This window comes from Scatophagus argus, chromosome 1 (genome assembly GCF_020382885.2).
Source record: "Scatophagus argus isolate fScaArg1 chromosome 1, fScaArg1.pri, whole genome shotgun sequence".
NCBI classification, from domain to species: domain Eukaryota; kingdom Metazoa; phylum Chordata; class Actinopteri; family Scatophagidae; genus Scatophagus; species Scatophagus argus.
The window spans coordinates 23,772,904-23,800,261 of record NC_058493.1 but is presented as its reverse complement, the minus strand read 5'-3'; the positions used below and the strand labels follow the sequence as shown (position 1 = coordinate 23,800,261).

The 27,358-nt window shown below is 38.7% G+C and overlaps 1 protein-coding gene across 2 annotated transcripts in view; it reads left to right on the top strand.

The window, feature by feature from the left end:
* Nucleotides 1-1,098: 1,098 nt before the first annotated feature.
* The window catches only part of glceb (glucuronic acid epimerase b), a 50,133-nt gene continuing 23,873 nt past the window's right edge, over nt 1,099-27,358 (top strand). Inside the window, exons 1-2 of one of the 2 annotated variants that reach the window (XM_046393203.1) lie at nt 1,099-1,302; nt 25,035-25,147. The gene's annotated coding sequence lies outside the window, so the exon portion shown is untranslated. Of the gene's footprint in view, nt 1,318-25,034; nt 25,148-27,358 lie in introns of both variants that reach the window. The other variant, XM_046393211.1, reaches the window with a different exon arrangement.

Here is a 27,358-nt window from a genome sequence, read left to right as displayed (position 1 = left end):
ACTCCACATTTACAACAAATTATCAGTTTCCATTGGGTCTTAGAGTTCATACACACAATGCATGAGCAAATGTACGGGAAAATATACATAGAGACACAGTTGGCACAAGGACAACAAATATAAACAAAAGCCAAGCAAGCTGCAGTCTGTGAAAGGAGAAAACAAAACAGTCAGAAAATCCGAACAAACACACGGAAAACATAGAAACTTCACACAGAAACTTGTCACCAAATGAAGGATAATAAATAAAAGGGATGAATAGAAACTTCACACAGAAACTTGTCACCAAATGAAGGATAATAAATAAAAGGGATGAATAGGAGGGACTGTGATGAAATACTGTATGTTGCAATACAAGAATCATCATTATGAGGGTTACAGGAAGAAGCCTTGATCAGTCTACCGAATGCTGCCACTACTTTAGTGGCAATGTTTATTTTCAAAAGAAGAAAGTATCAGTATCAGTATACAGTATCTCTTCCCACTGCAGGATTTAAAGTTATGCAGCATGATGTCAGGAACAACGCTGATTTATTACCAACGGTAGATTTGTCATTTTCGTTTTGGAAACATCCTTTAATACTTTTCTATGAGATTAAAGGAATTTTTAGTACATGAAATAAGTCTGATTTCAGATATGCTGCTCCATCATAATGGAATAAGGTGCAACATACCCTGAAACTCAACCATCTTGCAATGCATATATGCTTTTAATTAATTTCTTACTGCAATTATGTTCCTAATCACATGCTCTATTTTGTATGCTGTTTTGTTTTTATTACATTATTCCAGGATGAAATTATTTGAATTGATATGGTATCTTTTCCTCTACTTATTGTTTGTCTGAAAATGCCTTGCCAGGTTAGTATGATTTTACACAAAGGATACAGTATGTTTTTTACTTTTCATTTTATTTTGTAAACCAGATTTCACACAGTGTGATTGTGTGACTTTTTTTTGTTTTTGTATAATGCACATTGACTCTCCTCAGCCTTTTCCACAAGGCACGCAGAGATCACAAATGCTAGGCTCCAGTCGGCTAATTTGATTGGTTCCTAGATATCTCTGAGCTCTCGTCCCATCTCGCGATACGGAAAATCCTTCCCAGTCAGAAGCAGATCCTAAAGTGCATTCAGTTGCTGTTGTGGCTGGGTGGCAGCACAGTCAGACAGTCTCTTTGGTTGAACGGTAATTCACTCTGACGGAAAACAGGACTCTTTTAACTTAGCGACCAATCGAAAACACCTCCTACCGGCGTCCCTGAACAAACTCCGGCTCTGCACGACAGCTTTAGTCCTGCAGGTAAGCTTGCTAACGGTACGTCTTGTTGGCTGCCTCTGTCCAGACACTCATATGCGGTGCTAGCTGATATTTTCACAGTTTCAAATCAAGCAAAACAACATTTAAAGCCCACCAATCTTTCTGTCCTCTTCGCCCACATTTTACTCACGTGAAACACATTGCCGCTAATTTTTTAATCGAACCTTAAGCTTATCGATATTTGTCAACAGAACCAGAGGGGGATTGTAGGAACTTCAAAGACTGTCTCTGGAATGTATATCCCCGTTAGCTTGTATGCTAACGATACATCTGCTTAGTATAAAGTAGCTGTTGGCTGACTCACTAGCTAACTGGCTAGGTCGCTTGCCAACTCAACACACAAAATATAACCTTTTACATTATTGTCCTGTTGGGGAGGTTGTGATGAGGTGGCTGCGCGAGGAACCCATGACGGCAGCTGTTTCGTGAATGAACCAGAAACTGACAAACTTAACTTGTGCCACCTTTTAGCTAACATCTTTTTTTTTTTTTTAACATTTTTGCTGTCGGTTTCGAGCTCTTCTGCACGTTTCGAGCGTATGTTTTTACCTGCAAGCCGTTGCAACAAAATAGCTACTTTTTATTGCTAGTTTACTCTGCGACTCATCGGTACCTGACGGATAGTGTCTCTTTCTGACGGGCACTAACTTCTCCATCGTCTAAGAGTTTTTATTTTCACACGGGCCACACATTTCTGCAGCTGTCCTGTTATTAAAGACTGAAGGGGAAATACCACTTTGGTGCAATAGTGCCTCTTGCCGTACAACAGTTGGAGATGACACTATTTGTGGTCAACACTAAGATTAAACGCACATCTTGACCTTTATGCTTTGGTGGTGACACAGCTGTTAACAATGTGCGTTATTAAAGATCTGCTGTGGTTGTCATTAGGCTGTTGTCAGGATATTGACAGTTATCTCTATGTCCTCATTCTCCTGAATGTCCATCAAAGAAGACCAGACCGAACTGTATAGATGTTTCTAGAATTTTTTTTTTTTTTGGGGGGGGGTCTATGATGCTTGAGAGACACGGTTAAATGTTTTGAAAAATGAAGCAATAAATGAAGGGGCGATGCAGTAATTAAAGTGCGAGATTTTGGTTACAATGTGTGAAATTGGAGGCAATTAAACTGTGCAGAGAGGTGTATGGTAGATGGCATTAATTGAAAGTGGAAAAAAATAAATAACTGAAAGCAGAGATTGGAGTTGAATATATCTTTAATGGGAACGGTGAACTGAGTTTGAGATATATGATAATAATTTCATGTCAGCGTCCAATGTTGGTGTCCGTGCAGTGAGTGAGGTGTTGTACATACTAAAGCCCAGTGGGATGAAGGATCTCTTGTGGTGTTCAGTGCTGTGCGTTGGCTTGGCTGTCAGGTGTGAGGAAAAGCCGCAACTGGATACTGAACAGTTTTGCTTAGCTGTTTCACAAAATCTACATGTTGTTATACTTTTGAACAGAGGAAATTATTTGAACATTTGCTATGACTTAACATTTTCTAGATGGCTAGAGGAGGTCTTATTTAAAATCTGACCAATATTGCATTTTATATGTGATATCTTGTATTGATACCATAAATTTGAAATTTAAAGAGGTTGATAACAATGAATTGATCGTCAGTTAATTTTTCTAACATAAAACAATTCAGCTAATTAGTAGGCTATGTTCTTTTAATATCCTGTGTGGATAAAATGGGTATAGAAAATGGATGGATGTTCTTTTAAGGGGATCAAGATGAACTGAGTAGGATGTTTTATTTTTGAAAAAAACTCTACTTGTCACTGAAATTAGCCCAAATGTATTTTGGCATTCCTGTGCTGCAGTTTACACAGGCCACATAACACACTTTGCACATGTCATGTTTCTTCCAGTAAAAGCTTTTTTTCTTATAAAGACTATGTTGCTGAAAGCACTTGGGAGAAATAATCATAGTATATGACAGGACAGTTGTGTGACAGTATTTTCATTTTTCCAGTACACTTGCACTTACGCTTGTGTGTGTCTGTGGGTCTTGACATTGGTAAATGTATGATGTCTGAATCTGTGAAGTCCTCGCAGGAGGCGGTGCGAAAGTTTGTCCTTGGCTCATTGTGCATCCACTACAGACCAAATAGCCAGTTGCATAAAAGCGGTGATCCAACAGCTTCACTTTTTATGGCTGATTTTAGTGAGCTCTACTTTCATATTGATGGAAGTTGTACATTTGGTCTTTCTGCACACTGGTATGATTTGGATTTCATATGCCAAATAACACAACAGGCAATAGCAAGTAATGTTTTGTTACAGTGGCTGTCTACTAAATACCTGAAATGCTTCACATTTTGCTGAAGAGCCAGCTGAAACACGTTTGTTTCTTAACTTCCATTTCACTAATCACATGCCTGCTTTTACTGTAGTGTAGTGATGCCTCAGTATGTGTGTATATGTAATCTGAACTGTGTAAACACATTCTAAGTAACCCACCTGGGTTTTTGCGTTGACAATGAGTTTATTTAAGTATGTAAATGTACTGACGGGGGTCAAGACTAACATGCCAAGTTCTGACCACATCAACCTTTTCCCTTAATCTAACGCTATTTGTAAATTTATTTAAAAATAAAGCCTCCAGTGTGGGAGTGGAAGCTCCTATCTAGACAAATGACAGTATCTTTGTTGAACTGATTCAATGGGATCAGCGGTAATCAGAGTAGTATCAACGCTGAGGCAGCTCCACCACATTATAAGGAATAAAGCAAAGGAAATAAACCACACCTTCAGAACAATGCATCAGAAATGGCCCTGTATACTGAAATTTCCCCTTAAAGGTTCATTTGAGTGAAAAAGACCATTCCTGTCCTGTCCATGTGAGTTTTAGTAAACTTTATTTAAAAGTTAAACTGAAAAATGGGGTTTAATTATCCAGAGCCATTATTGCTCCAGTTCTAATCTGTGACATTATGGCGGCCATTCTGTCAACTTTGGCAACCAGCATTGATCCCCGACAGCCAGTCTGGCTACCATTTCTAAAACTTGCTGTTAGGCATTGTCTGTTTTCATTTGGTGCTCTGACTTTCCATGTGAACCAGAAAGGCAGTGGACTGAAGCAGATGCAAAGTCGTTCTTCCTCTAGTGGGAATCAAGGAGGAAGGCGCTTAGATTTAAGAGACACAAGTGAAGAGCAGTAGTTTTCATGGTATTTTATTACTCTTATTTGGTATTTTATTACTCTGTTTTCTGCTAGCTGCCACACATCCATCTAGACATAAAGATCAGGTCATTGATGTCACTGTGAATGGTGTCAACAGTATAAATGAGTTTCTTTTGGGATTAATTTTATTTTATCCATATTTTACGTGGTACAGTGTGTGTATGTAGTAATTTAGTATTTGTGAATAAATGCCTTTACCTTGATCAATTTCATGGTATTTATTCAAAAACATTCTCTCTCTCTTATGTTCCCTTTGTCTCCGACACACACACACACACACACGCAGAATCGTCACAATTGTTTCACCCGCATATTTGGAGCTGCACATACAAAATGCACAACTGCAAACACATTTTGCAAATACACACACTCTTAAATTAATCACTCACTCATTTATGTCAAATACTTACAATAATATTTTTGTGTGTATATTCTATGTGGTAATAAACAGAAAAAAGATTTAAGCAGTAAATGTGTCCAAGTAAGTTTTGTAAACCATTTATTGCTTGTCTCCCGGTTTGCATCTTTTAAAAGTCTGGTTTTGAAGAATTACTGTTTTAAACCAATTACTGACTAAAGCTGCTTAAGACTCATTGGTGCGCAGTTGTGTGCCAGTTGGCCGATGAGAAAAAGGTAAAAATAAATAAATGTGTATATATATATATTTATATATATGTATATATATATATATATGTATGTATATATAATTTGTATGTGGTTGATCTTTTTACAGATGGTATCACAAGCAGTGAGAACATCCAGAAGTGTGCTAACAAACCTTGTTCCATGGAGTGTGTATTTGTACTATTCTGGAGTGCTGGCAGATTGCAGCAACAATGGCAGAAGTTGGCAGCTTGCTAATTAGTCAGTCAGCTAATCAGAAGAGAGTTGATAGAAATGCCTCGAGAAGACAGAATACAGGATACCACTCTGTGAAGTACTGTGAAAACACTGTAAAATAGATAATACTTTATTTGGAAACCAATTTGCACCCAAACAAACACTTTTAAAATCCGTAAATCTTGGAAAAGTAATGTTTTAGTCGCTGGTATTGATTAACATCTCCTTTTAGATATATTAGGGCCATTTCCTGCTGTGGTGCAAAATGTACCTTTTAGAGAGTTTCTCCACCCCAGCAGAAAACACCAACAAGATGGTGTTTTTATTCACTTTCACACTGCAGTTCTGTTCCATATACCTTTTTATATTATGACTTCACTGCCTGTTGTGGTTTTATGTTTGCATATTAAGACACCCTATGACAGTTTGACTGAGCATTCCATAATGCCTTTATATGAAATTTGTTTTACATAAATATCCTCACTTGTGCATACACTTGTGGACATAGGCGTAGTCACATCACCCTGTAGATGCAGCTTAGTCTTTCAGTGTCAGAGTTGACTTGTAAACAAATTCTCACAATTCAGTTGGCTGTATTTATTATATATTGTATAATATTGATCATAGTACCCTGTCTAGTGATACCTGCTGAATTTTGCAGAGTGCAGTTTTATGTCAGTGTTCTTTGATTTATTGTTGATGTATGTCCTTCCAAAGCCATTTCAGTCGCTTCTCTGATGAGTGCCCTTAATCAGCACATTTCACTACATTGCATGAAATGATCAAGTGTCCTTGTCATTGAAGTTCTCTCTTTTTTTCAAATGCATGGTCTGCTAAAAGTTCAGGAGCCCAGGACAAAAATCTGTCGAGTGGTTAAAGATCCCCTCCACTCTAAAATGTTGTGTTTATGTCCCCTAAAATGCCTGACCTGGACAATACTGAATTGCATCCGTCCAGAATTTGGATGGAAGTATTTTCACATTCCTCTCCTAAAAGAGGAAATGTGCACTTCTGAGATAGAAACAGACACCTGGCAAGCTAAATTTGGCATATCACAAATTCAACTCCAATTGTTGTCTGATTTGTACATAACTACTGTCAGTGGGCCAGTTTCCGGGCAAACTTGGTTGACTCGATTTGTAGCAGATATTATTGGATGATTCACAACCACTAACAGTCCGTCAGCCACTACCAGTTACAAACTACAAAGCTGATAAATAACAAAACCAAAGGTGCAAACTACACGTACCATTCTAATACACCTGCTAGCCCAACATTTTACTGTACAACATTCTCCTCATCTGAGTTTTTAAAAACTTTAATATGGAAAAGTCATGATAAACAATATGTTCATCATACATTATTTTTATTTTTACATTTTAAATTGTATTTGGGGCGGTACTTTAACAGCGTAATTTATAGAACTCTACTCATTTTTTTTGGGCTTTTTTCTGTGTCGCTTAAACTACAAAGTTGTAGCAATTAAGAAACCAGATATGCACTTTGTAGCATGTCCAGTTCTTTGCTGCACACTGTAGTTATTATCAGCCTTAAACTTGAAACCATTGCTGTTTCTTTTTGATCTTCCAGCTGTGCCAAATTACGCCCTATTATTGTACTTCTTTTTGCCACGTTTTTGCCAAGTCTGAAACTTGTCTGTCTCGACTAGAATCAATGCAGAAATATCTCACTCCCGGTGTGTGCATGACATTCGAATTCGTGTAGTTGCATCTCCGTGTGGCACTTGGGTTAAATCTTCTAGGCCACAAATGATTTCACGGTGTCCTCCCCTGCTTCAGCCAGCTGATCATATCAGTGTAGGTATTCTGGCTTCAGCAGCTGGGAGTGATGTGCGATAAGGCGCCAGCTCATATTGGTACTTTCTTCCTCCTTGGGTGTTTCAAACTGTATAGCAAGCCTTAGAAAAATGTTATTTTCTCTCCATTATTATCAACTAATTCTATTTTTTTTTCTTATCTTAAAATAGAAAGCAAATGTAACATTTGTGCTCATCTATGTTTACTAGACCTCTTTTTGGAGTGTGTTTAATTAAGCTTTAAAGGAAAGGTCTTCGTGAGGCTGAGCCTTTTCTCACATTCTTGAGGCTTTCCCATCTGTTTTCTACTAGCAGCCCAAAACCGGATAATGCTGACTAATTATTAGCAGAAGATATTTAAATATCTCGCATTATCGTTTTTGTTATTTTAAGTTGACTGAAAAGCAACTGTCCTTTGTGTGGTACATTTACAGGTTTTTGAAATCTGTATGCTGCATCATACTGACGAAATAATCACAACCAAGACTTACTTGCTTCTTTTTTTCCAGTTATATAATGATGTGCTGGTAGAGGTTTACTGAAAGGTTAATGCAGTGCAAAAGTTCGTGCAACAAGACCATACCTAGAGACAACAGGGATTTTTTTGAATAGTACATATTTTACTACAACATTTCAACCAAAGTAGTTATACCTTTAAGATCTCTTTACTCTGCCATTGTGGACTGTATTGAATGTCGGGATTCTTTGCATCAGTGTGACGAAGCACCTTGATTTTGTCATCTAATTCATTCATAGGATCAACCAAAAACACATTCACGAATTTTCAGAATGTGCCCTATAGACTTTTTATCCTGATTACTATTGTGATGTACAGTAAATTACATCCATCCAATGGGGGCAGTCGTGGCCTAGAGGTTGGAGAAGCGGTGATCAGAGGGTTGCTGGTTCGATTCCACCACCGGATGGTCAGGAAAAATTTGGGTGTGGTAGAGTGGTTAATGCAAAAAATGCCCCCCCAATTAGCTGGCTGATGTGCCCTTGAGCAAGGCAGTTAACCCCCAATTTGCTCCCCGGGCGCTTGATGCTGTCCACTGCTCTTGTGTGTGTTTCACTGCATGTAATTTGCTGGGTGTTGCATGTGTGTTCAACTAAGGATGGGTTAAATGCAGAAGACAAATTCAGTGTGTGTTTGTAAAAATATATATACTGCCAATAAAGTGATTCTTCTTATTATTATTAATAAGTAAGACTTGATCCATACTGCCCACACCTACAGGCGGGTAAGAGTGCATCAGATGTGGGTTGTTTGTGACTAAGCCGGCAGATGGTAGTTCTACTGTTGTTGTTCCTTTTCTTGCCGAAATCAACCAGAAAATCCTCTTTAGGTTTGCCATTTCTCTTGCTCCTCGCATCCCACCATCCTCAAAAATTCTTTCTTGTGTATATTGGTCCTTTGATACCATTAATTACTATGATTAACTTGAAAAGCCTGCTGAATGAATGCTGGATATTAATAAAACAGACTAGTTTTAGATCCACTATATAAAAAGGATGTATTTAGATGCCCACCACCACTGCCCACCAGCAAGGTCCACCCATCTGGTACTCTTAAGTCCTCCTGATGACCTGGGAAGGGAGTTTCTAAGTAGTAAATCAGATTGATAGAACTTGTCATCACAATTTTTTTTTCTAGCAGCAAGATCAGTTCAAGTGCTGCAAGAGATAATTTTATACCAGAGAAATTTAAAGTGCTCAAATATTTGTGAAATTATCACTCACTTTTCGAGTCCCCTGCCTGCACTACCCAAACCCTCTAATAAGTGCCTGATGGTTTCTCACTTGCTTGGCATTACATCGTTCCTGACTTTGACCTGCTGGGTGTCAGCGTCCCCTTTGTCTTGATATTGGTGTTTCTGCTGAAAAATGACCATATTAAAAGTAATTCACCATATAAAGCCTCGGCAGTCCTGCAAAGCAAATCTTTAAATGTGATATGGAACAAATTTTAAGAGCACAAAAGCAACTAAAGAGAAAAGGAAAAGAAGAATTCAGTTTTTGTTGGTGAAGTTCCATCAGAATAACAGAATATTTAAGAGCTATTGTGGACCTAAGTTGCTGACCTCAAGCTGTTATACCATCTTCCCTCAGCTTGCTTAAATGTCACTGATGTCTCTACTGCTGGATGCCCGTAGTCACTTTGTGTCTGCCTCACTGCTGTAGCTGTTTGAGTTTTGTCATGCTGAGATTTTTGTCTCTAATGCAGCTAGAAGCCATTTTTTCCCTCACATGCTTAATCATAGGCTGATGGACAAAGGGCTGCTCTGCTTTGGCTGCATGCATGGCTCTTCCTGAAGGACAAAATCCCAGGCACTGGAGTTGTAACAGCACATTTGATAATCAACTATTGAATGATTACTGTCAGCTAAGGTGATCAGAGTCGTAAATTCTGCGTTTACAGACATTACAGACTGCACAAGGGACCCCAGCCTATCGTAGCTTTGTCAGTGTCATGGAAATGTGTGTTGTGGAATTAGTCCAACCTGACAAGGAAAGAAAAAAACTGGACATTAGTCTTTTTGTCAGGACATCATGAGGCATCCAGATGCTGCTCCATTTGTCTTTCACTGTGACACATTTGATGTGATAAAATGAGCAAATAAAAAAAGGGCATCCAGTGGCCTTTTTTGTTTCTGACTCCTCATAGCTGTCAAATCAGGCTCATATCTGAATCATGTCATGTAGTCTGGTCTTGGTATTAGATTGCGGGTGTGTTACAGGATTTGATGATCTTTTAGCTTTTTTCTTTTTCTTCTTCTTCTTCTTCTTCTTCTTCTTGAGCAAGTAAGTGTTTAATGATGCTTTGTGGACATCACCAACACCCTCCCACAATGTCCGTTTTTGATGCAGTTGCTCTGCCTTTACAGGCATGGAATTTGGCACTTTGAGGTAGATTTAGGCCTGCCTTTTGTTGTTGGTTGGTATTTTAATGCCATTATAAATTATAAATTATAGACTCACAGCACATTAAGCACTTCATAATGGCATCTTTTGTTAACATTTAGTGTACACGTTTTTTGTCTTAGCCTAGGTTCTTTGTTAATATTTGGCAGTAGGTTGAGGCTGGCTGGATGAGTCCAGGCTCTCTGTGGGACACTGCTGTTGTAAACCCTTGCCCTTTGACCCTCGCAGTACAGCCAACCATAGCCTGCTTCAAAGGCAACACGCAGACAGCTTATGTCTGCATGCTTTGGAGCCATAACCCCACCCCAGGCACCTTCCTCTATCCCCCCTCTTCTGTGCTCAATACCAACCACCCTGCATAACAAAAGAAAGTGGCCCCAGTTGCCCTCAGGCACTCAGACAGCAGATACAGGCGTTTGCTCTTGTCTCATTATTCACCATACTTCTTGGCTTTCAGTGAACACGTCTTTCAGAAGAATGTGTCTGACACTGATTTGGTGTTGTGTATGTAGCCAGAATTAAGAGCTGGTGGGTCCAAACAGGATTTCCAAGGAATTGTAGCACTCTACAGGGAGTGAGATACTCTGGTTGGCTGGCTCATGATCATGTGTGGAGTGCTTGAGCCTTTGCCTTCTGTCCGTTCTGTCACAGTGTTAGGACCCAGACACAAGAACCCCGCTGCCCTGCCTCTTCAAATACATGGGTTAACCACTCGCACACCAATAATGTTGTGTTGTTCTTCTTTCCCACATTTGTCTCTTGAGGCAGTCTGACTGTCTGTTCAATGGCAGTGAATAGAAATGCCACTGTGTTGTCTCTCAGTGTGTTTTCTGTGCAAGCAAAGTTAATAATGCCCCTTGTGTTATGCTGACAGGCTGAAGGCTTTTCACTTCATTTTTGACTTACTACAGACTTTCTGTGTCATTCACTTGTTCAGACAATTGTTTGTAGTGGAATTGAGGTTAAGAAGAAAAACTTGACACCGGCTACACAGTGTGTTTGTCCATCCTCTCCTTGTTTGTTGCTGTTTGTGCCTGTGGACTGTGTGTATTTACTTGCTTTTTTCTGCTGCTTTGTATTCATTATGCATTGAAAGTATAATTCCTGCATGTTCCTACCTGGGTCTTATTCTCAGAATTGCAACCATTGTGGGTCAGGATAACTTTGCACTGCCGGAAAAGAATTGGGGAAACATGGACCCCAGCAAAAACCAAAAAAAAAGAAACGAAAAAAGGAATAAAAAGAAAATGGACTGGCAGCTTCATTCTTAAGATATACGACCCAAGTTTAAAATACTGGAATATTCCTTTTTATGCCAAAACGAGACAAAATTAAACTGCCCATATAAAATTCATTGAAGTTTACATTGAAAAGGTTACGGCCACTTTTTACTTTCAGAAATAATAGTGCAGAGTACTCTTTGGTGTCAGCTGACTTGAACTGACCCATTTGCATCACTGTTTCTGTATGAATATGGTGATGAAAATAGGAAAAGTCTCCAAACGACTGTGACTTTTGCATTATGTAGGAGCTATAAAATTACTGCACTCTTGCAGTTGGCTGCAATGTCAGAACAGCTCAGTTGAGGGTGATCACAGTCATGCTTTCATGCAGGACCTTAAAAATGTATGCACATGTACTGTGATATTTTTTTAATTTATTTATCTTATTCTTTCTCAAAGCAGGAAAGTAGTTAGCCCGAAGAATAATTTAAGCCTGAAAATGATATTCGGTTTATAAAGGAGTTCATTTTCATCCAGTTTGAAGGGTTCAGTGCGTGAAACTTGTGTAGTGAAGTGTCTCTGGACTGCCATTTTTCATCAGTCTCACAGGAGCCATCCACTCTTACAACCCAATGTGGATAATGGATGTCTTAGTTAATTGTTTTAATAGCCATCCTTACAACTCAACACCCTCCGATATTGCAAAACTGGGAAGCTCTGTCATCTCCCTTGAACAAAATTAGCCTTCCACGACCCTCCTTTGCTGTGCCTCTGTGACATTCACACTTGATTAGGCTTGCAAATGAAGTTTTCCTACTTTTAAGGTAGGAGGCTCAACCTTGACCCCAGAGACCTGTTAAGTCTTTATTGGATTGGCTGGACATATTAAACAAGAAGCAAGTCCCAGCAGTGTTTCGGCGCAGCCAGTATGCCCACTCCATCAGCCTTTTCTTCATGGCTCTCTTCTTGTGGCCTCATGCCTGGACACTGAGTAGAGTCCTTGAGGTAATCTGCTCGGGATAAGAAAGGCCCTCATTTGTTAGTTGATTTAGAGTAAAGCTAGCTATCTTTCAGCCACTCCATTTCATGTAGCTTACTGGAACAAGTAAATGTAACAGAGCCATGACTAAAGTTACACCACCTGGACTGGTCAGCCTAAACAATACCAGGACACTGAAACTGAAGCAGCTTTTTTAAATAATTAATGCTCATTTTGAGATGATATTAATTGTTGTTGAGCTGCTATAAGGACCAGGCACTAGCACTGTGATCCAAATGTCTTTTGGAAGGCAACATTCGTATGAAGATGATTGTACAAGAGAAACAGAAAAGCTTTGTGGCCTCTAACTACAGTATGTGCATCATGTCTGGTTAATTATGATGCTGAGTTAAAATCACTGCCTGAGTCACTGTTTGCCCAAAGCGTAGCCCACACTGTAAGTATTTGAGATCCTTTTCAGCACTGGTTAAATTAATTAATCATTGTGGGTTTTTTTTAATCTTATGTGTTAACTGTTTTTTGTTTGAATTCACTAGCTATCAGTTTTTGACATTGCCTGCTGTCTGTAAAATGTCTGTAAAATGTCTAGAGTTTATTGTACTATAGTTAATTTATTTTCCATTGCCCGTTTCCCACCCACAAATGGGCAGGACATTTTCTGTAATTTCAGCAGCCCCTATAATGATGAGCTTTTCCTCACACTGGCAAGCCAGAGGATTTAGGTCAAATGAGCTAGCTGGTCAAATTCAGACAACTTTGTTCAAACATTTCCACAAAATTACAATGCCATTTACAACATGACAGGGCAGCACAATAGCTCGGTGGTTAGCACTGTTGCCGCACAGCAAGCAAGCTAGCTATAATCTGCTGGCCTTTCTGTGTGGAGTTTACTTGTTCTCTCCGTTAGTGGGTCTCCTCTGGGTGCGCCCTTTTCCTCCCACAGCCCTAGAAAAAAGCAGGTTAGGTGAGCTGCAAACTCTAGATTGTCTGCAGATTCCCCTCACAAGAATCAAACATTCAGTGAGTTATTAAAGTGTTACTCATCTTGCAAGTCTCAGCGGAGTCCGAGGTGAATGCTGGAAATCAGTGCTGGCTATGGAGATCAAGTCTGGGTGAGAGTTGAGATGTAAAAGTACCTTTGTTCTCTAAGATTTGAGCAGGCTTCAGTCGTTCAGGCAAGCACAAAAGAAACTTGGTTCAAAAGAGATGAACTAAGGGTTTAAATCAGAATTTTCATGACTGATTGTAGAAATCCTCTTTTGATTTATCTAAAGTAAGTTATTCTCGAATTCTGAAGTTGGTTTCCTTCAGTTTCATGTTTTTTCAAAATCATAAACTCAAAATGCACTCACCTGTAATGTTTTTCAAATGTAGAAATACTCTCCCTTTAAAATTTCTTTCAGATGACATATAATATTTAATTTGTCAGATGACAAATTATTATACGTTCTGCTTTTATACCAGACTTTTTACTTTTAATATTTGTTTACTGTGCTTCTATTAGTATTTATTGCATGCATGAATTTCCCTTGGGGATGAAAAATATCTATCTATCTATCTATCTATCTATCTATCTATCTTTCTTGCCTCTGTTTGCTTTAATTACACTGTAATCGCTTGTATTATTTAATTTGAGCATTAAGCAAGGAGCCTATATGAGCTGTTCATGATTTCTTTTTTTTGCACAAGTTTAATGATTCCTGTTTTTTCCTTTTCTTTTTCTAACATATGCCTTCTTGTTATTAATACTGCTCAAATCTACATATAAGCCCTGGGAATGCTGACTGCAGAAAAGAGAGTGAATTTACTGTCTTTGTAGAGCTTGACATATGAAGAAGTGCAGCTGAATAAATAGGCTTTGCTGTACCATCAAAGTACGGGCATGTCTCCCCTCTTCTTCTCCACACTGTACTGTATACTCATACCCATGCCTGAGCAGCACATTAGCCATTCAGCTCAGCTCTGACAGTCGTGTTAGTAATGACGAATTTGATGGACCATGGCTGTCTCAATGTCATGTCTCCAACCAGCTTCATCCATCTAATGTGAAAGGGACTTAAAATGTACAACCTAGGAGAGAGCCTTGTTTGTGTGGGATGATATAATGAAGTGACGCTGTATATTTTTATGAGTTGTTGTCGATGTGTAGTTATGTATAAATAAAAAAAGTAATTGAGCACAGTTGTCAGTTAGTAAATTTCAAGCGGCATTTTGTTGTTTTGAATTTACTTGAATAGATTTTTGGGCTCATTTCTTGGTTTAACATCATTACCCACTGCAGAGGCAGGTTTCTGGCTTCAGATAGGGAATGAGGTCATTAACATTTTCACCTGCAGTAAAGAAAGGCATGCAGCATAACTCTGTAGGTCTCTAGCTACTCTGTATATGGTATACATTCAGTAGTTTAGAGCAAGCAGTAAATTAACATTTTGAGCGCTGACAGGTGTTGCATGATTATGAATTTTGTATCTAGATGGCAATGTTTTTGTTCCATTGTGAGGAATTGTTCATAAGTAAAGTAACACCTCTGTGATAATGTCAGCAAATACAAAAATTATGCATCATAAAAGTACACTTTGTGATTATCTATGAAATTGCAATAGGCTGTACAGGATGAGCATGTAGTTAATTGGAAGTGATTGTTGACACCGCCTGTAATTTTTACTTTACTTTTTCAACACTTTCTCTTTATATTCAAAATATACCACAATGAAAAACGCGGCTTTTCTTTGGCTAGCGCTTAAGGGTCCAACCTGAAACGAAGTTGTAAACCATTCCATCCCATGTGTCAATGCCCACAAGCCGTGAGTGAAGAGAAAATAGCTGCAGCTGAGCCTTGAGTGTCACACACTTTGGACCTGACGTTTAAACAAGCGTGTGCCCAAAAAACATGCAAACCTATTTCCAACACAAGAGTTGGTAAAGGAATGTGTGTATCTCACACATACTTCAGATAGTTTGTTCACATGGTTTCAAGAGGTGAAATGATCAAATGGTAAAAAATCCTTTATTTTTTACCTTAAACATGAAGCATTTTGTAAACTCGATCTTCAGTTAACATTTATGTTTGAGATATCATTTTGCATAATGGTTTGAGGGTACACGTGGTAACTTGATGATGGTACAGTGCAACAACATACTTTCATAGGTAATGCTCTGGCATTATTAGGGAATGAATGTGATGATATTCCACTGCTTATTTTGTTTTGTCATTTATTGAAAGATTAATGGAGCAGGCAGACATATTGACATGCAGACATGTGATGAAGGTCATGTTTGCATCGTGGGAGAGGAAATCTGGCTCCCACACAGGGGACCAGTACCACAGTTATTACAGATGTTGGTAAAACAGAACAAGCGTATTCACCTCTTTGCAAACGTGACCATAAGGAATTCATATGCTTATTTCTGTCCTTTTGTGCATATGCAGTTCTAGTCGTGTTGTATGCATTTGGCTACCGGTTTGACTTACGTTTCACAATTAACTAATAATACTGTTAACATATATGGAGCGAAAGAGACTTCTTCAGATGATTCTGTAATGCTTCCAGTGGACATTTGGACCACAGCTGAAGTGTTACAGTCAGGCCACATTGACATTCTTGGTTAGGAACTGAGTTACAAGCTTGTGAACAGTGTCAAAGAACTGGCTTGACTTAATTGTACAATCTGTAAAACTATTAGATTACATTCCTGAATCACCAAAATTACAAGCAAACAGTAGTATAAATAGATTTATAATCCTCAACATATTTCTGTGTAGCCATGATATGATGAAAGTATAGAATGAGACGGAAGGAAATGGCCTAAGAGCTGCAGAGAGAGGTTGAAGGGATTTATCCAAGAGCAATTACAGGGAAGAGAGAAAACAGGAGATTGACAGGACACTGCCGCCCTGACCGGACTAATAATTTGCTTGGTAAGGCCACTTATAGGTAACCCTGCATAATATTGCAAAGAGAGTCTGGTGGAAAGAGCTGTTTTTACATCACCTCAAGGCATGTACTTTTCCATTACCAGATATGTTCAACCTTGTTCCTGAATGGCCTACAGACTCTTCAGACTACAGACAGACAGACTACTTCTTGTAAATTTGTTAGATTAGTGAACCAGGGTGTTTTACATATTATATTTCACAGCAGACTCTTTATGTGCTTTGCTGCGAGTCTTTTTGAATTGTATGTCTGTTGAACATGAACATCTGATATGATTTTTCAAAAAGCATCCCTCAATGTCAAGGTTTTTGTTTCCCTGTGACTTAAGGAAGGACTTGTAGCAATCAAATCGTTATCAGGCTTAATCTAATCTCTTTGCCGAGTCATTGTTTTTTTTCTCGCTGCAACAAGAGTGCCATTATTAAATCAAATTTTCCAATAGTCACACCTACAGAAAACAGAAGTGAGTGTGGCTTTGTGTCTTTAAGTCCTTCAGCAGAAACATGTGGTTTCTGTAATTATTCCAGCAATGATCGCTGGTGATTTAAACATCTCATTAGGAACATGACCTTAGCTTTCTTTTGAGAGAATTGAATGAAACGCTTCCTCTCCTACACAGAAATTATCACAAGGATTTCTCTTCCACTTCCTGCCTCCTTCCCCTCTTTTTCCTCATAAGGAAAGAGTATTTTGTCACGACTACATCCCTCCTAGCAGAGGGACAGGCTGGAAACTGAAAGCTTATTTGGATTGTAAAATTCCACTTTCCATAGGAGTTAACTGGAAATAATGGGAATAAAATGGAATGAAATGAAATGAAAATATATGGGTTATTATAAGCAGACTTTTTGTAAACCTTTCTACAAGAAGTAGGGGGTGTCATGGGATTGCCAGCGAACAGCTAACAACCATGCTAACAACAATGATGAGTGTTTACAACTGTAACTGTTTTCAGCTGGATTGTAAAGGGATATGAATGCACTGCAGCCCTTGTTGAATGGCTGATAGTTAGCCTGTGGGAAAAAGCAAGTGAGGCTGTCGCATGTAGAAACTTCACACATCGTGCAGTATATGACTGCATTGACCCCCAACTCCCCCAGTATGTCTGATTTTTCTCATCAGTGCTGTTTAACACTTGGTGTTGAGACAAATTCGTCCAGTGCAAACATGCAGCTTGGTTAAAGTGATCTAAAAAGTGACGGTGACGCGACTTGAAATAGTTAGAAGGTAGTCTGGCTGTAGCTGTAGTAGCTCTCCGGCTAACAGCTGGTCCTTATGGAAAACTCTGAGGCAAGTGCTTGCCGGTTGCAGCCACTGAATCCTACTCAAGGGACCTGTAGGATTGTGCAGAGTTTTAATTGAACTAACACAGAAACTGACCCCCCCCCCCCCCTCATGCTCTCCATAAAGCTTTTCCTCCCCAGCCTGCATGAAATGTATTTTGAAACTTGGAGATCACAGTATGTGGACTGTGTGTAAACTTAGCGTTTAAAGTGAACAACAAATCTGCAAAACAATTTGTTTTACAGTTACTAATGAATGCAAATAAGCTCATTAGAAGTTTTCAATTAGCATGCTCAATGAAGCTGCATCACACACGTTAATAAGCTAGCAAAAACTAGCACAAGATAACAAGTCAAACACTGTGTACTGTGCTTAGTCTACGATCTGCTGGTTAACTGAACTATCATTTGGAAAAAAAAAATTAAATATATTTACTCCAGTAATAAAACCAAAACGTACCTGAAAGCATGTAGTGCTTTGGCTGGTGTGTTGGCACTAATTGTGGGCTGCGCATGTGAAGGGAAGATGGACTGTGCATGCAGATTGTTGCCATTTTCCTGAATTCCCACTTATTGGGATGCTGGCAAATGACCTGTACATGTGATGGAAGAGTTGGCTGCAGAATGCAGTGCATGGTTACAATCCAGTTGAATGAATAATTTTAACAAAGACATGCCATAAGACCTAGTTTTGCTAGCCCCCCTCCCTCCAAAACGACAAAAAACAAATTTGTTTTTAAAAGGTTAGAGAAAAGAAGCAGCAGCGTGGAGGTGTACTCATTAATGCTGTGAATGTGGTCTGCATTTGAACATTACTGGATGTGAGAAATCCGAGTTTGCCTTACTTGAGTGTGCCTGTTGTGATAAATGACCTGAGACATTTTAGTGTCCCACTTTCCTCCTTTTTTCTGTTTTTGTCCCTCTTGTACTATCTTTCTATTCAGTCAGAAGTCTTTGACATTTTAAGAGCAAGACTCTGATTGAGGAATAATGATATATGCAGAATTCAGAGAGGAGAAGAATAACCACCCTCCTCTCTCAGAAGCCCTTTGTTCCCATGTCTTTATTTCTTCATTCCGTCATATCTGCTGGAGATTGAGCGATATACCATCAAAGCCTTTTTGAAGCTTCCCACTCCCTACCAAAATCCTTTTGATTTCCGACAGCATGAGCTGCTTAATATTCCAAACTAGTCGGTGGCCTTTTCAGAGAACTAACAAGGTTCTGAAGATGCAAGTCTTGTCTCCATGTGAAAGGCAGCTGGTGCACAGCCCTCTGCTTTTACAGAGCTCGCACGAGGTGTCTCTTCTACCAAAAAAGTTCAAAGCTGTTCATCAGATACGCATAGGCCAGTAGGACATGTTCTTGTGTCTGTTGTCTTTTTGTACTTTGTCTGCAAGAGTTCCCACCCTCCATCCTTGCAAAGACAAAATATGTTTTCCTGCATTCTAGGTGTGGCTTTTTATTTTTGTTTTGTGTCTTTATATAGGGAGCCAGGAAACAATGGTTTGTGTTTTTGATTTGTTCCGAAATGTTACGTTTGGTTTAAACATGCTACATGTGCTCCATTTCAGAGCTGAAATATTTAGTTGATTGATCAATTTAATGATCAGCAGAAAACTGATTGGAAGCTGTTTTGATATTTGATTAAATGTTTCGGTCATATATCTCGTATACATTGGTTTCAGATTTGAGGACTTTTCTGGAGGAATTTTTCTGTTTTGTCACTAAACTGAATTAAATTCTTGAGATTTTAAAGATTAAAGAGTTAATCCTTCAATCAATCAATCTGCTGCTCAATCTGTAATGAAAATAAATGTTAGTTGCTGCCCTCATCTGTTTAAAAACCAAACACATCATGATGAGCTTCAGCTCTCGGCTAGCAGCAAAATTAAATATCTGTGCTAAATGAAATCTCATGAGGATACTACTTTGGTTGTTGTAAGTTTACAATTTCAGCCTTAATGAATAATTCCTATGCTTTAACTGCTTTGTTGCTGTTGCTAAAGATTGTTGTGGGTTTATGTTTCTCGGCGGTTTCTGTGACTCGTCGCTGGAGTATGACAGTATATTCTTTCCAGCTTTGCCTATACGCATGAAAGCAGAGTTCTCTGCAGAGAGCACCACCGCGTCTTGACAGGCACCAAGGGTATTTACTCAGCTTCCAAAAACTTCCAAACTCTTATTTACTTTCATCTTGGCTTCCTCTTGCAAGCTTGCCTTTGCTGCCTCCCACTCCAAGTCTTATCCTCTCATCCTGTTTCTTCAGTTTAGAGTTGGAGTGCAAAACAGGAGTGGCTCTCAGAGGCACTTCAGTTTTCAAGTTCCCATGTTTTGAACAGTGTTTGCGTACTGACTCCACCTGCCTCCCCAGAGCCTGTTAGTGCTTGTTGCCTCAACCAACTGTGTCACTCTAATTCTGATATCACTGTGATCTAATGACTGAATACAAAAAGTAGCGTAGATTGTATTTTAATTTAAAGTCAAGACCTCTCATGATGCTACAGGTGAAGTGTTATAGTTATTTTAAGGGCATTCACAAATGGAAAACAGTTTCTGCATGGGAAACAGTGGGTGAACAGCTGCTAGCAGTCTGGGTGTAACTCACTGCATCAAACCCACATTTTTTCACAGGCACAAAATGGAACAGCAGAACCCCTGAATGTATGCAAAGTACCTCTAAATAACTGCAGAATTTACTGTCTGTATTCCTGAACACTTGTGACAGCCACAACGCATCTCTCAGCATGTGATGCAGGCCCACTGAAACCCTCTTTGTTCGCTTAATCCGGTGTGAAAATTACCCTAATGTTTTGAGAGTTGGGAAAGGTTGGCGTGGGGCCCTTGCTTTAAGAGAATATGCCTAGCAGTGGTGCCTAGCTTGGGCCCCCAGTTTTGTGGCTCACTGATTGAACTCTGGTAAAAGAATCACATTTGCTGCAATTGGGGCTTGTATTTTGGGGGGGGGTGGAGTTAAGACCTTTATTTTGACCATATCTCGATATGGTTTTTTTTCCGTTGTTAATGAAGCATTGTTTTCTCTAACTGCAGTCCATAAGATGCACCCCCAGATTACCTCATGTTTGTTGCTTTTGACAGGTTATTATGAATACCTAAATGGGCCAGAGTTTAAATTACATTTTCAGTAGTGCATGTTTTTTTTAGAACCTTTTGATCTAAAAACATGCATAATGTAAATAACCATAAATAGATACTTTCTATTTTGTGTCTCATCCATTTTTTATGTACACCCAACAAAGTGCACACAGTTATCACTGCATATTGCTTTTGTTTTTCAAACACTTCTTTTTCTTTACTGTATGTAGGAAGACAACACCTGGAAAAAGAGCAGGCAGTTTTTATCTAGCAGCTACCTTGGTCTTGAAAGGTAACTGAACAGCAGCAATCAGTCAGTGAGCTGATAGATAGTTTAGTTGATAGTTTATTTGGATTTAAACTGTTGATTGGGTAAGACAAGCACTGTGAATGTATCCTCCCGGGCACAGAGAAATTGCATATATTTTTCACAGTTTTAGTAATTGATGAGCTGAAAAAAAAAAACTTGAAGATTAAATGATAATAAAAATAATAATTAGTCGCAGCCCTAAGCTTAATGGAAATGACCCTCTAACCGACAGTTGTATTGAGTCTGAAAATGTGTATCACAATGCCTCTAGTTTGCCTGTGTGTATGTCAACAAGCACAGGCTGAGTTGATGTCATTTCTAATAAGAAGTAATCACATTTAATCAGTTCTCTCTGCAAGCAGAAATCTCAATTAAACAAGCTCTTCACTTTGCAGACTCAGAATTCTTGGATATTGCTCTGGGTATCAGATGGTCAATGATGGCTGGCACCATGGCATTAGTGGTGCGATCATTCAATGTTTGGCCAGTCATTGACTCCCCAGAGAAAATGGATGCATTATGAATGCCCAACAGATGGGTCTTCGTCTCTTTTTTCACCACGACTACAAGTCCTGATAGATGGCTGCTTGTGTCAGGATGGCAGCAAATGAGGAGCGACTAAAATAATTAATGACCTAATATCATTCTCAGTCAAGCCGCCATAAAAGAAATATCCTCAGCCTAATGTTCCAAATGTATTCACAGGAGAGAGCCATAAAGTTGATGTTCGTGATTCATATGCAATGTGTCACCCCCTTGCTTAAGAAAGGTCGATTAAATGGGACAATATGTAAAGGCTATGAAAACGGTGTCAGCGCACTGCTAAGCTTTGCGTGCCACATGTTAAGCCACCTTGAAGAGGAGCTGGAGGTTCTCCTTGCCTGTTGCTGCCCTTGATTACACATCCTTAAGAGATTATATTTATATCTCACACTTTCCCTGGTTCAGCTTTAACTTTGGGAATTTAACTTCTTTAAATTCCAGTCTAAAAAAGCTCTTGAAAAAGGACTGAAATTTCACTGATATGAAAATAAGCACACATGTTTTTGGACAAAACACTTTTTAAACATATGGAAAGTTTTGAATAAAACAAGACCAGAACATATTGTCAAAATCAAGCAAAAATCCTGTTTGACAAAACTGACACAAAAAATAATTGCATCTTTAAATTCAGCCATTTAAAAGATTTATCTACATGTAGGGTTTCCTCCAGGACGTTGCTTAGCAGAACTGCTAATCAATTACCTGCTGAGCTAAATCAGACTGATCCTGATGCATTGCACCGCACTGCCAATGTAGTTACCAGATGATGAACAATCACCTCATTAAAATATGTGGCCTTTGCTGTGGGATGAGGCACCACTGCTTGTTTTGCCCAAAACTTAATATTGCACTTGCCAGTTGCCAGTACACTTAGCTAAAACCTGATGCAGTCTAATAATAAAGTTCTGCAGTAAATCCTACTTTGATAATGGTCATAATGTTCAGATTCAAACTATGTTAGAAAGGTGTTGATTCAAATTTATGGAGAGGTGTTCTTGTGATTTCCTGATATAAATGGACTGGACAAAATACTACTATGTAATAGTAATAAAATAGTAATACTATTTTAACACAGTTCAGCAGCACCACAAACATCAGCCTTCAGAAAAGCCATTAAACTGAATCGGGTTTCATCATTTTCAACAAAAAAGTGAAAACTATAATGAAAACTATTATCTTCATATATATTTGCCTCGCTGAACAAATAACATTCCCTGATAGCAATGGCTGATATTTATCTGTTGGATCGTATTGGTTTTTGGCTGTCACATTCATGAGGTAGTGGCTTGTGACTTCTGTGCCATCAAATTGTAAGGGTATGCACATAATAACAAACTCTTCACATTTAGTATAGCAGGCTGAAAAGGCTTTTGGAGCAGTTCCTTAAAAAATCTTTTTCATGTGAATTAATGTTATTTTAAAGGTTGTTTCATAAGCCCATATGATCTAATTTGTGTTCCTTGAAAGACAGTGTAACGAAGGGGTGGATTTCAGGTGTAAAAACCAGTTCAGTTATTTTTTTCCCCATAATGAAGATTTCTGTCACAAAGCGGGAATAAATAACAACAAATTGTTGTTATTTTAAATATGAGCGTTCGTATTTTTCGAATTTCATAATTCATGCATTCCTGTCGTGCTCAGATGCTTGTTATCACGTACGGCTACACAAAACAGTGGCTCAGCTGAAATGCTCCTTTAAGCAAGACAACATTATATCCAGATGCTCAGAGAGAAGGTAACCTGGAAGAAATTCTGCCTGGAAAAAGCCCCAGCGGCAGGAGTGGTGCATGATAAGCTCCAGGAAGAATGAGCTGCTCTAGGCTGATGCACACTCTCATTTTCTACCTCTCACCATCTGCCTGCAGCACACCTGCCTCAAAAAGCATCAGCATGCCCATACAGTAGCCAGGGAATATTGATTAAGACTGTTGACATTTCTACCTTCTTTTCACGCTGGCTGGGTACAACATGTGCTGTCTTCCAGATGAAGGCAGGTAACACACTCACACACACACACACATCCTCCTGGTGTCATCTGAGCATAATTATGCCAGAAATACTTAAACAAAAGTTGAACTGTGATGTTTGTCAGACTTTATACAGTATAGATTGTCCATGCAGGATATGGGTTTTTGAACATAAATTATTGTCAGAAAGTTTTTGAAATTTGGCACTTTAGCCTGGGTTGGGCTGTAGTAATAATAGCTGTTGTTACTTATTTGTAGCAGACAAGATTTAGTGTGGTAATCATGCATGGAGTATTGGTTCAACTGGACATCAGTGCTCTGTAATCTCTTACACTTCAGTTTTCAACCTGAGAGTCTGAACAAAGTTTCAGATATTTATTAGGAATGTATCGCAGTGGCAGTGAATGATGCTGACTCCTTTAATTTGTTCCTGATTGGATTGCATTATGTTGTTATGCGTGTGTTGTTGTCCATTTCACCTTGTCTATTCCATCTATTTTCTCTTCATGCATTGTAACACTGCAGTGAGCCATGCAATGACAGAAGGTGCCCAGCTGGTTCTATTTCTAAAATATCTAATCTGAGTGCTTTGTCAATAAACACGTTTCATAAAAAGATCAATATGTTCCCCTTGATGTGGCGATTTAGTGCCTTTTTTAGTTTAATGGCCTGTTTCAGCAGGGGCTAGAAATACATTGGTGAGATTAATTGCAGAATAAAGTATCCATGTCACTCTGCCTATTTGCGCTGATGGATTGGTTGTACATTAATGACCCTGCTGTCGGAAAGCCTATAAATTCATCATAGCTGCAATTACAGATATGTGTTTGTTTCCTCATCTTAATTTATAGAGCATCAGTGTCAAAGTCTTCTGGGGTATTGATTTAAGGTTATAATTAGCTCCAGTGAAAAAGAATTACAACTGTTAATAATTTTGTTTCCCCCAGACAAAAATTATATTGAAAAGCTGCTTAGCGTGCAGGAACAATCAGTCATAATTTACCCCCGGAAACGTTAAGCCTTTTAAAAGAGTTCATCTGAGGAAAGTGGAGCTTGTTAAGACCAAGGTACAGAATACTGAGGAATTTATTCTTCTGTATGATTAGTAACCAATCAGCGACTATGATCCAAACTTGCCACTCTGATGTGATTCAGATGAAACAGTCTTGGAAGTGAACATGACTCTTGAATTCATTAACTTACAGGTAGTGTACATGCATTTTGTGACAAGAAGGCACAAGAGGGTAAGGATCGTGAACAAACAAAGGAAGAACTGCTCCAGGGACTGCTTGCTGGTCATTTAGACTTTTAGTTTTCGTTAATGACAACTGACGGCAGTTGCATAATCTCATCAGTTTAAATCAAAGTTAAAAGTATAGTGCACACATTGAGAGAACATCAGAGAACAGAGAACATCATACATATGTGCAGGTCTGCATAATGTCCATATTGAGACAGATATGCAAATAAGCTCTTGCATGTCAGGCGTACAAAATGACTGATGCACTGCATGCACATTTGTGGACCGTTTTTATAGATGAATTTAAGCAACAATAATAGAATTTCACTTTCTCTTCTTTCTTCTATAGGTGCCGTGGAAACTACAAGCAGCAAGAACCTAAAGAACCTGCTGTGGAAAGGCCCTCGTGAATGTCAACAGCATGTCCAGCCACTTTGCCGTTTCTCTGTGAATGGATTAGAGGTCAGTATAAATATTACAGTCGTCGATTCAGGACGACATCTGTTTGTACTAAAGCTCCTCGAGTCCCAATTTGCTTACATAGAATTACAAGCGAGCTGAAACATTGGATGTTTTTGTTTTATGAAATACGCCTACGTGGAATTAAATAACATATTGTATATACAGTACAACCTCTTCTGCCTTTCAATTTGTGCCAGACTTCATTATATATACACAAATTAAATCTTACTTTTCTGTATGCCCTTATATGTACTGTGAAGATATGGCTCTTTATTGCTTGTATGATGAAATGACTCATGTCATCACTGAGCCATCTTTGATAGCATAAGGAGAGATGGAGCTTTGTGAACTAACTGTGGGTTCGTTAGATTGTATAACATAGATAATTGTGCATTTGCATGAAGAGAAACTGCTGTACTTTAGGCACTGACACACCCCCATGCAGCACAATTATAATACCATGGCTGATATTTGAGGCAGTTATGCCACATGGGAAATGTGATAGAATCAATTGTGTATTCTGAAACATTATGTGGTCATTCAGTGTAAAGAAAGCCTCAGCCTCTATTTTTAGTTTATTTACAGTTTATTTCATAATAATTTATCAAAGGCAATTCTATTGCTATTCTTATGGTGTCTTCACATATATTTACCAAAACTGATGGCTGCTTTGGTAGCTGTTTTTAAATATTTAGCTCAAAATAAGGGAACTGTTTGAAAGAAAATAAAATAAGAAATACAAAATGCCCTGCTCAATATGTACAAAAGCAGGCACAAATAAACACAAACATGAGATGGAGACTGTGGATTTCAAAAAAGTTTCAAGATAAGCATTCATCTTTATTTTTACTGTTCCTGTGAAGAAGAGAAAAAGTTGATCACGAGATCACATTGCCCAAACAATAAACTGACAAATTTGTCTTTGAAATATAATGATACCAACATTACACTCAAAATTAGTCTTTTTTAGCCAAGCTCGTTGACTACATTTCAGCTCTCAAATTGTTGTGTACTCTGCTAAAATACAGTTTTCCAAAGTAACTGGGATATTGTTTATTTTTTTAATTTGAGCCAAAAACGGGACCATTAAACCCCAAATCCACCACTGATGTAACTGTCAGCCTAAATGTTAAAGCTGACGTGGCCCAGACTCTTCTTGTAGACCATGTGCACTAAATCCTGCCACAGCCTGATTTCTTTCTAAGCTTTTAAATCATTTCTGCTTTCCTTAGGTTTTAGCATCTTAGCATCTGTTGCCACACGTTTCTGAGATCCACGATTGTTTCTGTGATGTTGTAGGACAAGCATCACTGCAGCACCTGGCTCTAAAGTGATGTGTAAAGGTCCAGTTGATATGTTTTTTTCTCTTGTCTTCCCTGCATTACATTAGGAGTTTGCTTAATCCCTCAGTAGGGCTGAGTTATAAGCTTTTTTTTGTAATGACCTGTTTAATCCTCCTACTCGAGATAAAACACACAGGCGCATGAACTTCAAAGCAGTTTAATCACTTCTTAGTGATTAAACAAAGCTGTTTCATTACCTTGGTCTGTTGTGTTGCTGTAGGTTTGTCTGTGCAGTGGCTATAACTTAATTGTAGTTTTTGGTCCTAAGTGCATGCTTTATAGCTTCATCGTGACCGGATGAATCACAATGTAAACCACCACACTGTTTGCTAATCTGCAACTGTGTCACTCAGAGCTGCAACAAATAGTCAGTTAGGGAACTGACAGAAGATTAATTTGAATTTATTTTCATCACTGATTAATAATTTTCTGTTATTTTTCAAGCAGGTATTCTCAGGACATTATGATTTTTCTTTATTTTCTGGCATTCTATGAATGATTAATCCACTAATGGAGAAGCTATTCTGAACGTTAATTTATTCTGAAAATGATTGTTTGTCACAGACTTGACGTCACTAGATTTTGTGACTTTTAACTTTATTCTGAGAACTACCATTGCTGTCAGGCCGACATTAGCGACGTTATGACTAGCAGTTTTCCTTGAAGCGACTCCCCCAGTGCTGCTTCATGAATATGTAGAGCTCTGTGCTCGCTGTGGCTGCAGCTCTGTAGTTTCAGCTGTAGTCCGTGAGAGAGAGAGAGAGGAAGGCATGGTGGCTGAGCTGAAACGGGTAACCGCAGATTTTGTACTTGCATAAAATTACAATGGTTAATTGTTATGGTTTTTGAGTGTTTTTTTGTTGCCAGG